At 40.6% G+C, this 14,652-nt stretch overlaps 1 protein-coding gene across 15 annotated transcripts in view; it reads left to right on the forward strand.

Annotated features, from left to right (window-relative positions):
* Positions 1-10,654: 10,654 nt before the first annotated feature.
* The window catches only part of ptprsa (protein tyrosine phosphatase receptor type Sa), a 242,357-nt gene continuing 238,359 nt past the window's right edge, over positions 10,655-14,652 (forward strand). For 6 of the 15 annotated variants that reach the window (XM_034213090.1, XM_034213091.1, XM_034213087.1 and 3 more), the window contains exon 1: positions 10,656-10,919. The gene's annotated coding sequence lies outside the window, so the exon portion shown is untranslated. Of the gene's footprint in view, positions 10,920-14,652 lie in introns of all 15 variants that reach the window. The other 9 variants (XM_034213083.1, XM_034213086.1, XM_034213088.1 and 6 more) reach the window with 4 other exon arrangements.

Below are 14,652 nucleotides of genomic sequence, written 5' to 3' on the forward strand. Positions count from 1 at the left end.
ATATTTTGGGAATTCATGCCTCTGTCCTAATTGTACATGTTAAGGGAAGCCTTAAAATTGGTTACCACGATCAACATAAATTGAGTGTCCACGGGTTCCTCCTGCCCCTTAGCTGGAGGTGACATTGTCAGTTTAAATGTAAAGGTAAAGTCACGGTTACCACATGTTGTTGAGATATTTCAGGATAGTTAAAGAGTCGAACAGACTGACTTCCTTTCTCTAATGTCGCTAAAGATGCATAAGTATTGTCAGGTGTCGTTCTGAATTTTAACACTTTGTTCTCATTTCATACATTTGACCTAATCTAAGCTGACACTGACTTGTGGATTGCTTTAAAATTCAAAAAGACCCCATGAGAATGAAATGATGCTGAACTAAACACTGCATGCCTACAACTAAAATCTGCCCTTATCTGTTAAGCCTATTTCCTCTCTTAATGGTACCCTTATCCCCTGAAGGTGATGTTCTGTAGTAGTGACAAGCTAGTGGTATTGCACCTCACCTCACCAAGGTTAAGTCAGATCTTATCACAGCGCAGGTGCGAGAGTGATACTGTTTTGCAGGCAGTTGGAGTGAAACGAAGAGGGTAGGCAAAGGTTGGGGGATAATGCACTGATGACCTGCAGCCCGACTCGCTGACTCACTGCCAGCTTTTTTCTCCTTTATGTGCTCCTGTATAAATAAATATAAGGTGTTTGTGTGTAATGTTGAACTAGCTCAGGGTGGCTCATGTTTTTGGGGGGTCAGGGGAGCATGGTATTACATCGGTCAGGGGTAAAGGTTACATTCTCAGTGTTTGCAGCTATGGAACTATAAGGAATGCCGATATTACTGTAATCTGCGACATTTAGTTCTACCAAAAAAGGCCACTGACATTTAATGGACTTCAATAAAACAAGCCTACTGGAAAAGTTAATTGATGCATGGCTTGTAGCTGCTGTAAAACATTAGTTTAACTGTGTGAGCGTGTGAAAAACAACACTAAATTGCATGTCTTTCTGTATTATAAATACCCCCAAATTACGTGTTTGTTTGAGCTGAACCAGGGGCTGCAAATTGACTTCTGTGAGACTATACAACAGTGTAAATAGATTTTACGCTCATATATTATAATTTAAAGGGTGTGGGTTTAACTTGTTACAATTGGTGTTGTGTTTTATGACAAAAACAAGGTTTTAAAGATTATACAACAGCTGTAATTCTTCTGCCCTGACCTGTAGTGGAAACAATAATCGTTAGTTATGTTTATTTCTTGAGGCAGTAGTACCCAACAGATGGATTTGCATTCACAAATCTATTTGTTGCGATGTCCATGCATGACTGAGACAGACAGAATGTGACAAACATGATTGGGAAAATATAAACACAAGTTTATAAAACAGCATTTTTAAAATCATCCCTAACTGGTAGACATGACCAGCAGGTGTGGGCGCAGATTGCTCAATCACACTTTGTTCCACTTATAGTAGGCAACATTATGAATCCATCTGAGCCCACCCAAAATTATTTTAACCAAGCTTTGCTGTAAATATCTACTTCATTGCTATCATGACAACCAAGCATTGTGAGAAGATCCTGTTTTTATGCATACATGTCTATCATTGGGTTGTTGGGTATTTTTTCTGAGGGACTTTCACACCTTCGCCCACCTGAATGTCCTTTCAGGCTGCTGCTATAGATATCCACAGCGAGGAGGAGAAGGCAACGACGAGATGCAGCAAAAAAGAGACAGAGTCAGGAAGCAGAGAGAGCTTAGAGAGAGTGAAACAGTGAAGACACCAAATGTGGAACAATAATCCAGCTGCTTAGTGAGTTTATCAAGAGTGAGAGAATGTGCGTGAGAAGTGAAAAGAGTGAATGATGACAGGGGAAGAGCAAGGAAAATGAGCTCCCTACCTGCAAGTGCATCAAAGCCTTGTCATGTCATATACTCACCGCTCACACACCCACTCAGCACCTCAATGCCTCAACCTAATGAGCCAAGTGCCGCTCAATGGCTGCTGTATACACCAGCACCCTCACGCAGCCATTATAAGGCTGTGTTACAGACAATTTATCGCCCCGTACATCACTGCTTCTATTTCCATTCGCTGTTGTCACAGCCTGCCCCCTTCACACTGTCATGTTACCTGCTCACTGACTTTCTCCATGGACAAATCTTTACTCATCCCACAGTATATGACATTGGATGAGTGGTTTCTATCCATTTCACCCAACATTTACAAGAGTGACCACTTAAGTAGATTGGTAGTTTAAAGGGAGCTGATACCGTTAGCTTGTTAAAACAATCTCCAAGTGACATGTGTGTGGCAGGCATTGAGTAATGACAGCATCTCATTTTTCTATTTCTGCTCCCACCGATGCAATAGAAACATTCCAATGCTTTCCCTGTGCATTCACTCCTGTGTGAGGATCTGTTCATTATTCAGATAATGTAACCAGATCGGGTTTTAATGCCAGGTGTTTTCAGATGTTGTTTCATTGTACCAATACATTATTCCCTTTTCAATCTTTGTGTTTGACAGGTTCAATATAAACTTGTCTTGCATCGTTATTTATGCATCGCGAGCTTGACAACAATTGTTTGAAAAAAAGAGCATCGCACAGATCAATGTGGTTCTCCAGATGTCATAATATTGGTTACCAAATAGAAAAGTTAAGACACCAAACAAAACGATTTCATGTGTGCATGTTATTATGTAATATGTGTTTCTAGTAAACAATGCCAGTCTTATTAAAACACAAGGGAAATTAAGGATACATAAAGACTTTGCTCTCACTAAATGCAATAAGTTCCAGAGAGGGAATGGTTTTAAAGTATTTGGCAGTGTTTGCTATTTTCTGCAGTGTGAAACTGATCATAATGATTGAGTTTAGGTAACGTAAAATAGTGTGTTTGTTTGACCAATACACCTTCACTCTGTCAACAGACTTTTGCAGCATTACTAATACTGTTACTCTGAGTATCTAATATTGATAGCATGGGTTTATCTTGGATATACCATGCAGCCTGGTGCCTGCATTGATGTCAAGAACCCAAAAACCTCTAGCCAAGCATTGTATTCGAAGCCCTATGAGACCAGGCTGCACTGTCAATCCAAAGGCACTATTTTTCCTTCCTAGCCAATATTTTTCAAAGGAACTGAAAAACTGTTATTATAATTTCAGATATTACAGTCAGAAACATCTTGGCCACTCTAATAATCTAACACCTTGTGCAAACAACTGTGAAATTCTCATTATCCTTTTTTGTTATTCCTTTTAAATGGCTAAATTAGCCTGATAGTTTGTTGGATAACCAAGCTTAGTGTATCTGGGTCAGGAGCTACTGAAAATGTTAATGATCATCCATTTAAATGCTTTAACTTGTACAGGCAAGTTCTCTTTGCCATGTGTCTGCTCTTATCACTGAGAATTATCGAGTATGCAGGTGCGATTATGACCCTCTGTTCCTAAGGGTACCATTTGTATTACAGGTAAATTAAGTGGTAAACACAAAAAGTCAAAACAATATGAATGAAAATCGAATTTTGCTCAGAGCTTTTAAAAGGCTGCAACTTCAATGTTGTTTTTAATCCCATCATATTTTCAGCTCTCCATCTCTCTGGATGCTTTCAAAACACTCTTGTTTACGACTGGTTTGCATCAAAGATCCCAAACTTTCGCTGCACAGCAGAACCACAGTAATGATGGATTAAGTGAAAATGGTTTAAACAATATGCTCAGTCTCATTATGTGCACTGTCACTCATTGGCTTATGTTTATTATGCAATGTGTAAGCTTCCGTTCAGCAAAATTCAGCAGTGTTATCTTCAACTCAGTGATGCAAAGTTCTCCAAAGTTCTAATGCCAGGCTGTATTTTCCGAATGTCTGTAACTTAGACACTCTTAGTTTATTAAGATTGATTGATCCCAGATGCAAGTATCACGTACTATAGAAAGGTAAGGAAATTATACATGAATTTGCATTAAATTCATTCATTCTTTGTTTCTCTATCTCTGTTTCTTATCCTATATCTAATAGAACTGCTCGGGTCTTGACAGATTGAGTGGGGAAGTTCATGAGATCTTTCTAGAGGGTTATCAAGAATAACTTTTATCCAATGACCTTTTCCCTCTCTGTCTGTGTCTGTGTATTCTCTTGTTCCGATTAACCCAGCCAAATCTTTTTTCTTGTTTATCTATATCTACGCCGGGATCCGGAGTCGAGGCTGATCCTCTTGCTGTAGTCCTGTGTCTTGGATCCTCTATCCTGAGTTCTGGATTAAGTCGTGGACTTCGGGTCGTGGCTGAACCTGTCTCTGCGGTCCTGCCTTGGGTCTCGTCATGCTGCTTCCCTGATGGCTTCCACAGGATTGTAGCGGACATCCTCGTGGATTCATCTTCTTATTACAGACACATGCATTTCCTAACATTCGGTCTATATGCTGTAAAATGTATTATCTCTTCGATTTACACACGGCATCTATTGCACGTCTGTCCGTCCTGGGAGAGGGATCCCTCCTCTGTTGCTCTCCCTGAGGTTTCTCCCATTTTTTCCCCTTAAACTGTGGGTTTTCTCTGGAAGTTTTTCCTTGTACGATGTGAGGGTCTAAGGATAGAGGGTGTCGTTTTTCTCATACTGATATTCTGAACAATCTGTGCTGTTGTATTTGCTGTAAAGTGTCTCTACTGTAGGCTATTTTTTATTATATGTACAGCACTTTGGCTCGACCAAAAATCGTTTATAAATGTGTTATATAAATAAAATTTGATTTGATTTGATTTGTTAGTACTTTTCAATGATGCTTTATAACTGATTTAGATGGTTCCCTCAGTTAATCTGGTTGTCTAATCAAGGGCCATTCAGACAGCTGGAAGATGCCATTTGGAGGACACTTTATCCAAAGCAACGCGCAGTAAGAGAAGTGCCTCTTCAGTGTGGTGACCTGCGGGGAATCGAGCCACTAACTCTTTGTAAGTAATCACTAAGCTGCTCAGAAGGCGGAATACTTACTGTGGACAACATGCATATCTGAAACACAACTGTATACAGCTGTCATGTTCACATTTTACTAAAAAACGACATCTTTCTTGTTTATTATCTTCAGAAAAAACATGTTTCTGTTCAATGATGTGTAGGATTGTTGAAAGGTGCTATATAAATAAACTTGCCTTGCCTAGGAAACGGGATGCTTACAAAGACAGAAAATAAGACACTTATCATGGTTAGAACAAGTCATCTATACTTCATTTAGCTTTTTTATTTAATATTATAACATTCATGTTTTATCTTTACAGATAACACATAAAAACTATAATTACAAGATCATGAAAGCCAACTTTTTGATCGATTTGTTGATTGTAAAATATGAGACATGTTTTATTGCAGACAATACACACCAAATATAACATAATTCAATATAGTACATGTATGGAGACCATTACTGTTAAGCTGATAATCGTGCCCACATTCAGTAGACAGGCATCAGCAGATACAATATATATACAATTGGCCTGGAACTTGGCTCTACTTTGGTACAATTAATTCCACTGTAGTGCATTATCTTTATCCCTAATCTGACTCAAAGCTCTTTAAGCGTATCATGTAGATTAAATAACACTTCTACAATCACCAATCAACGAATGGCTTCGTCCGACTTATCTTCCAGCCAGTGGCCCTTGATTGCCCGTGATCAGTATGAGGCGACTACTTTTTCTCTAATTAAACCACTCATCCAGCCACTCTGACTGGCATGGCTTTCCCACACACAGATGAACCTATTAAGGGAGAAAGAAGAGGAGTTAGAGAAATGCAGGTCAACTGAGGAGGTCAAAGTTAGAGAAGAACAACAAGGGGAGATCATTGGAATGGAAGTAGGTGATGGAAAAAAGAAGGAATGAAAAAGAAAGGGGAGAGATGTTGTGATTCAATCAAAGACAAGGAGCAGTCTCTTGTTTTTTTAAAGCAAATTGACCAGCTCCCTTATCTTTATTTAAACATTAAGGCAGCAGAGAGTCATTTTAATCAGGAAACAGGATGATGTATCAGCCCCAAAGGTGTCATACTTTATCATAACAAATGACAATATCAGGGAGCTATTTTATTTTGATACTATTGTTCTTTTTCTCTCTCTGATAGATCTATTTCATTTAATTCAATGCCATGGGGTTGGACAACGACAGGAATGCATGCTGTAGTCGAGAGTATGTGATAGCCATTTGAGATTGATAAGTTAATTGCCTCATGCCAAAATACAAATAAAATAATGCTGCTCCTCTCACTCAGCCATAAAGTGAGAAAGACTTGTATTAGAAGCCAGTGGATTTTGTTGCTATTGCCTTTTTCATAGTTAATGTAACCCTGATACATAATGTGCCTCCTGCACGCCTCCAGCTCAGGACCCTGAGGCGGGCAGGGAAGATAGTGGCCGACCCCTCCCACCCTGGACACAAACTATTCACCCCCCTCCTCTCTGGCAGGAGGCTGCGCTCCAACAGGACCAAAACCTCTCGCCACCTGAACAGTTTCTTCCCCTCCGCTACCGGCCTCTTAACCCTTCTCTTGCGTTAGCTCATACCCCCCTCCCCATGCTATTTTCACAGTGATATCTCTGGAACTCCTTATCCAATTGTGATGATTGACATCTCATTTGAACAGTCAAAGCAAGTAGAATCAAGGGATGACAGACATAATGACACCAGGGGTGAATTTCATATTATTTTTGGCAGTAAGTTCAAAGATAGTGCTTATTTTAAATTACTGTATATTATAAAAATGCTTGCCATGTAGGCTGTGTTTACTGGAGATGGAAATGATTTACTCAGTGTTGTAGCTGAGATTCTTCCCGTTCCAATGATGTATGGGATGTATTGATTTGATACAAGCAAGCCAGTATTTCATGTCATGTCACCCACCGGTGGGCCCATTAAGTTCAGCATTTACTGTGATGAATATAAAATAAGACACTGATACTGTTTTCCTCAATGAACATTTATTGAAAGAGAAATATACCATAACAGCACATGTGTGTGTGTGTGTGTGTGTGTGTGTGTGTGTGTGTGTGTGTTCACGTGTGTTCACGCACATAGTAGGCAATGCAAAATTGTGGAATGTCACCTCAGGCTCCTCTATCTCAGGGGCCTCTCCCTCAGGGGCCTCTCCCTCAGGTGCCTCTTCCTGGTCTGTTGTAGGCTCATAGTCTGGATCGATGTTGTCTTCCATTTCTGAGACATCTTCCTCTATCTCCTCTTCATCTTGTTCAATCTCCTCTTCATCTGGTTCAAAAATGTGTCCAGAGCCCCTCGTACAGAAATTCGCCTGCTCATTGTGTCAATGAGTCAAATGTGAGCAAGGCACAAATATAACTGCTTGAGAGCCAGTAAGGGAGGCGCATTTAGCGCGAGAAAGTGAGAGGTTTGTGTTTCTTGAGGGGCACAGAGCTTGCACCTGTGAGAAGGTATGATACATTGTATCATACAGCGCGAGAACGTGAGAGGTTCCCGTAATGTGTGTGTGTGTGTGTGTGTGTGTGTGTGTGTGTGTGTATAGATGTTTTCCATCTGCAGGATGAACATAATACACTCATACCCATTCATTTTCTATGGCGGTCAAATCTGACCGAAAACGTCAAGGGTGTTTCACTGTTGAATAAATCACTCAAAATGCAATGCAAGTGGTGATCATCAAGTGTATATGTTCAGAGGCCTAGTGTGGAGGATAACATAAGGTATTGAGGCAATTGGATGAAAAACACAATATTTATGATTAAAATAAAAGTAATTCGGTCACTTTTGACCCGAAACGCAAGAGAAGGGAAGGCCCGGCCCCCCCCACTGACACTTTACCTCAACCACACCGCAGACTCATATACATTATTTTGTATTACAGCTGATTTTTATTGCATATATTATTCCTCTTCATTCCATTGCAATGTAAATACTGTTATATTTTACACTATATTTTGTATTATTTTAAATATTTTTCTAGTCCTCTACCTGTGTTTTTAATTCTTGTTTTTATGCACTACGACACCAAGTCAAATTCCTCGTAAGTGTAAACCTACCTGGTGATAAACCTGTTTCTGATTCTGAAAATATCACTGCAGACAACCTACTAGCTTATAATACGTTGTAGTAGCTGGCCTTTTTTCATCACCAAGCTTCCTACTTCTTCTTCATCCTTGAAGGCGTGGCAAGGTTACAACAGACGTACAGAAGGACTCCGCTTATATTACGCCAACTGTTTTATTGATTGATTTTAAGGAACAAAACTAATATTAAATGCAATACATAGTAACCTTCAACATTGTGACAACAAGCCTGCTTGTAAAATCAAAAATGTTACCCAGTCGACTTTTTGCCCCGTAAGTCACGACCCCCTGAAGTGAGTGTCACACATTATCAAAGAAATGTCCAATTATCTAAAGTAAAGGCAGACAGGCAAAGGACAATCAAATGATCAGTCCAGGGGACTTGGATGCTTTAGTTGGTCTTAACGGTCACACATGGTCCTCTCAAGCTCAGAGGGAGAGAATGGCTTCAACACTTCCAAAGCTACCAGTCTGAACCCTGCTGGGGCCACAAATGATGAAGTTGTTAAGTAGGGTGCTTTCCAGTTATTTATTTAAGAATAATTGTTTCTTTGTTGCACAGAGACACAATTGATTTTGGTCTGCCATCTTCATAATATATTTCTTAATTTTGTTGTCATATCTTTGCATCATTTTGAACATTTAGGGTTTATTTTTATTTCATTTTGAATTGTTTGTGGCCATGAATGCTTCAAGTTGAGGAGCTTGTTTGTATTTCTTTAAACCAACTACAATCGTCTTTGGCACATGTGTGGGACACTTAAACCACAGGGTGCCCTTACAAAATATGAAATTGGCCGCCCTTGGCCCCCTTAGACTGCAACCAGTGCGTCAGACTCAATACTTATACTTGTTATGTTTAATATTTATTTGTACCGCTTGTAATACTTTGCTGTACTCATCAGTTTGAACTACTCATCAAACTGTTCAATTCTGCAAGACCACAGAACAGCATACCTCACATCTTGTTTATACCTGACATGTTTAAAAATTCATAAAACTCTTAAGAAAAAGGACTCAGGGTCAGTGGTTTGGTCCTTTGGGTGCTGCACTTGAAACATGCAGATCCATTGACCTGAAGACTCACTGGTGCCCTCGGGTGTTCGTGTTTGTCTGTTATCCCTGTGATGTATTGGCATGTCAATGACCTGTGCTATTTATCTGTCTTCTGTTTATATCCCCCCTTCCCATATCATGAATACAGATAAGTAGGAATATAAAATATATAGAAAACGTTATGGATGGAAAGCCATTCTGATGGATGACATGGATGCACTGAACATGGAACAAAAGAACCTGTGTTCTCCCACAATTAACCGCCCTTTAAAAACAAGTGCATGCATACAGAAAAAGCTTAATTTGGGCACAGGGCAACATTTCAGTTTGTCCTTGCAGAGCATCCGTGCACCAATATGGAGGAAAGCAGCCCTGCCACTTTAAAGATTTGATTAAGTAAAACCTGCAGCTGAAGTTGATTGATTAAACGCCCTCACAGTCTTTTCTTTGAGTTTCTTTCAGCAAGCAGCCAGCTGCAAAGTCGGGATGCAGAAAATACCTTATAGCTTGCTCACACATTGTGAGGAATTTAAATGCATTTGAAGATACGCCAGTTTAAAATAGGCTGTTAGTCTCAGTTTTTGACTGACCTATTGCATTAAAAGAGACATCTTCAGCAGTTTTACATTAAGATTTAGATTTTCTTTCTCTTAAATCTTTTTTCATATTCCTCTGGAGAAACAAATGTCACATAGATATTGATAACCTATATCCACTTGCTATAATCGTTTCCCAGTATATCCTTAAAGTAATGACAATACAAAAATGATCATGACAATACGTGCATGTGTTTCCATTGTAACATATTAAATGCATCCATCCTATTGGCAACAATTGCATTTCCTAACTTATTTACACTCAAAACAAGATCAATGGTAAGGGGTGTCATTTATTTGCAATGCAGTTCATGATAAACACGACAATCCTCAGCTATAACTCAGATGAGAAGATATGAAGCGTTATCTTTAAGATGCGATGGCTGGGAGGGGGAGGCTGCTTTGACTCAGTGCACGGCGTGCATTGGTGTTTTTCATCCTGCTTTACCTCCCCTTTTCTCCCGGGTAAAGGCAGGCTGGCGATGCTACTGGACGATACCTTCACTGAGGCGTGGGGGGGGGGGGGGGGCGTGACTTCATCACGTCAAGTGGAGCACTGTAAAACATATCTGCAAAATCAAGAGGTGCAGCCCTGTATTTCAGCTTCAAACCTCATAAACGTATGAAAAAAGTGTTCCAAAAACAAATCTCAGAATATTATGATAAAGTAACACATTTTTATTTCAATTCTGGAAACATTCAATACAATGTTAGAATAATTTTAGCATTTCAAAACAAGATTTAAATATGCAGTGCTTGACTAAATGTATGTTGTATTGTCTTTTTTTCTGTCAAAGAAAGAAGGGTAGGCTATATGAGATGAGGGGGGAGAGAATATGGAGAAAGCCGTGAGTTGAGGGGTGGCTGGAAAGGGAGGGCCGGACGCATGACATCATTCCCTCAGCTTCCCTGCGCGGACACAGCACTTGTTTCTCCAAATGCGCACGGTGGCTGCTGCTGAGGGAGCGACTCCTCCTGCCGTACCCAGACGCGTCCTGAGCAACCTGCGCTCTTGGGGTGGATATTAAAAACATAATTTAACCCAGCAGAGGAACCCTTGAACCGCTCCTCACTGGACCTGCCGCAGGAACTCACACACTTAACAAAACCCGGGGATTATTGTTGTTTTAATGATGAAGATGTGAGGGTTTATAAGCAGAGAAGAAAGAAAGAGGAACTCCGAGGCTGAAAAAAGGTATGGTACACTTCGCTGTGTCTTTTTCCTGACTCTATCCGGCCACTTTTGTCTACCCGGTATTTCTAATACAAAATCTGCCATTTAAATTACGGCTTTTTCATGTTTTAACCGCTTGAACACAATAGTCATGTGGGCATTTGGTGTGGGAGCGCGCGAGCTGTGCGTTATTCTACGGTTTTATCACCAGCAGAGGCAAGTGCCCAAAGAGGAGCATCATTTCAAAAATACTGCAAAGAAGCTTTTTAAGCTGCAACAGAGCTGTGCGATGGAGAGAGATGCTCGGTGTAGTCCCGGACTCAGCGGGAGACCCAGTTCAGCCACCGCATAGCTGCTGCTGCTGCTGTGAGCGGAGCGTTTCTGCTGCACGAAGGATATCCATCATTCTGAACGACGGCCGTAACGGGCACGACTTCCCTTTCATTCCTCCACTGAGAGTTAATTACATTTTTAATCTGCCAAATAAAAGAAACCCGGATGGTACTGTGGCAGATAGACGGGGGAAGATTCTCAAAAATGTCTCTTATGCACTTGTATATGCCATAGATCTGGAGCCAAACGCATATTTCTGAATCATCTTTTTTTCGGGCGGATGTGTGTGTGTGAGAGAGAGTGTATGCAGGGAGTTTACGGGGGGGGGGGGGTGCTCCATCAAACAAGTGTATCTCCACAGGGGGGTGAGGCGCTTTACATTTAAAACCACTCATACGGACATGCCAGTAGATCAAGAAACATTCAGGCTTGCAGGCATCAATCGGAAATGCAATTTGTGATAGCTACCCTCTCCCTCTTCCTCTCTCTCTCTCTCTCTCTTTCTCTCTTTGTGTGGACCGGTTGTTTGTAATGTTAATCTAAAGGTACACATGTTGGACTTTCGAGAGTACTGTAGTGTTGCTCTACACCCTTGTACCGGATTTGCCTCTGCGCACCACGTTGATCCAATGTCGTGTAAATGAGTTGGGCTTATTTCGAGGTGCGCAGCTCGAGCTCTCCACAGCTACACCGAGGTGGAGTCAGCACAGCAGTGACACTGACTTTTTACAAGGGATGCCCTTGTTGAATGCTGGACGCTCCGATTTGAATTAAAACAATGTTGTGTGAAATGGTTGCAGATGTTTATGTCCAGTGAGGAGTATCAGAAAAAAAAGTCTCAGTTTCGAACTTTTAAATGTGTATTTTTTTTTTTTTAAAACTGCCTTTACTGTCTTTATTTTCGTTTACCCGGTAACCTTGGAATTACACACGTATCTGCTGTCACTTAATGCAGCTCCATTGAAATGATGAAGAAGATTTACGAGGAAGGGGAGAGCCTTAGTGCGTCCATTGTTTAAATCAATGCAGACACTTATCTTTGTTTGCATTAGAGAAGATTTCTGAAACCGAATGAGCATTTCATTTTCAGATACGTGTTTAACGTTTGCCACAAAACAATCGAGTTAATTGGTTCTACCCTGAAGTTGTGCATTTTCCATCTTGTGCCGTCCCCTGCTTCGATCGAAATGAGCGCATCTCGAGTCTACATAGCTCATAAAAGCCAGAGGAGAGAACAATATCTCGCCAGCGCCCTGGTTGTTAAAAGAAAATGGCTTTATTCATTTTTCCTTGTACCCGTGGTAACTTAGTTATAGCTTTTTTATGGTTCCTGGAAATGGCTTACGGGCTTGCTGTACAATGTAATGTAATCAAATGTATTATGTTGCTGTGTGTTACAATTCCCTGTTATGTTCCGTCACGTAGAACCCCCCGCACACACACGCACGCACACACACACACACACACACACACACACACACACACACACACACACACACACACACACACACACACACACACACACACACACACACACACACAAAAACCAGAATATGCAAGAGCTCATGAGCAAGGCAGGTAAAATCCTCCCCTGGATGTGTATGTGAGGGAGCACACACCCCTCACTTGCACCCAACCTCTCTGAAAATAGTCTACAGTCCTTTCGGAATTATATTCAGACTTATGCTAACACAGATTTATTCTGGCAACCAATCATGCTCACTTAATTTTGCCTTTCCATAGTTCATGCATATTCTTTTTTTAAAAAACAGTAGAAAGTTTGGCCTCATGCAAAAAGGCATTATAATATGTAGGAGCTGAACCACAGTGATGAAACAAATTATGTAATGCGTCAGTTGGTGTATAGTGTAACACAAAGACACGCACACCAATTTGCATGCACTCTCTGTTTGTCTTTGTAATGTCACATATTTTTATGATAGCACCCGTTGAATTTAAGGCTTCTATTTGTAAGATTTTAATATGATGTTTTAAATTATAATTTGTATCCCACTTCAGCACCAACATGTATGCTCCAGTCTGCCTCTTGATATTAAGATCTGGTGCCACCCAATGATCACTAGAGAGGCGTTCGCTCTCTGCTTAAAGGACAGGCCTGCGGAAGGAAAGCTCTTACTGGAGTCTCCCTCAGACTTAATGGGCTGGACACACTTTATGAAGCGTCTCCTCACCCAGCTTTTGCTCATGGAGCAATCAAATACCCATGTTGGACATCCAGGCCACACACTGTAAAAAGTGATGGTTCGTTGTAGGGTCTTATACGATCTTACAAGAACCAGTATGGATTTGAAGGCATTCAAAATAATGGAGAACAACCATGAAATATATGTCTATGAACAAAGAGTTCATCAAACACCATGATACAAGGGCTCATCAAAGCAAACCCTGTTTTGAAGCTGAGTAAGATAGATGATGTACAATGTGAAATCTACCACCCAAGTATTTATTTGTGACGTGAGCTTTTTCTCCCTTACCTTTCGTTCTTATCAGAGAAATTAAACATGTTATAAACACAAACCTTCATTTAGGAGCCTTTTTAATTTCTAGAGAGCTTCATAGGTCACCTTTTAGTTACATAGCTCTTAGTAATGGAGGCGTGGCAGGTTAGTTTTCTACTGTGTACACGTCTCAACTTGACATCAATCAACCAGCCTCTTTGTATGTATGAGATGGGTGATTGGATGCCATGCCCAAGCATGCGTTGTTTTCTGCTGCAGAAATGCACTTCAATCATACTCACCTGTCACCAGCTGGGCAGATACAATTCAGGCATGTGAGAGAGGACTGACACACATTGCATATGCAGAGAGTGACAGATAGGCACTTGATAAACACAAACACCTACAAATGCAATTACACTTTTATTATATTTACAAGATGAGCTTTAAGTCACAATCTGCAGTCTCATTACAAGCCACCATGCCTACGCTTGTGGCCATGTCATTAATGCAGTCAAAATGAAAACAGATGCGGATGGCTGGCGGAGCTGTTTAAGGGGACCCAAAATGTAAAGCGGGAGGAGACTGGAAGGAGAGAGGGACAAGAAAATATGTAATCATAAGCACACTTTATGGTAAGCTTCGCCCATGTGCACTGCACCAGTCTAATTGCCAGGATAGTGCTTGTTAGTTGTCACCTCCAGATAAACAGCGGGCTATTTTTTTCTCTCATGTTGTTCCCCAGCCTGTGGCAGAATTTGAAATTCTAAGTAGCACAATGTCAATTTCAGAGTATCCCATCTCATCTTGTGCTTACCTCCACTGCTTCATCCACAAGTATTTTTTTGTTCATACATGTCAACAGTCTGGATAACTAAAACCAGTGAATTGTTGCCATTTATAATCATAACCCCATTGTTGGCAATACAACGGTAATGAAAACTAAGTAAATCATTAAATAA

Source organism: Gymnodraco acuticeps, unplaced genomic scaffold (genome assembly GCF_902827175.1).
Source record: "Gymnodraco acuticeps unplaced genomic scaffold, fGymAcu1.1, whole genome shotgun sequence".
Taxonomy (NCBI): Eukaryota; Metazoa; Chordata; class Actinopteri; order Perciformes; family Bathydraconidae; genus Gymnodraco; species Gymnodraco acuticeps.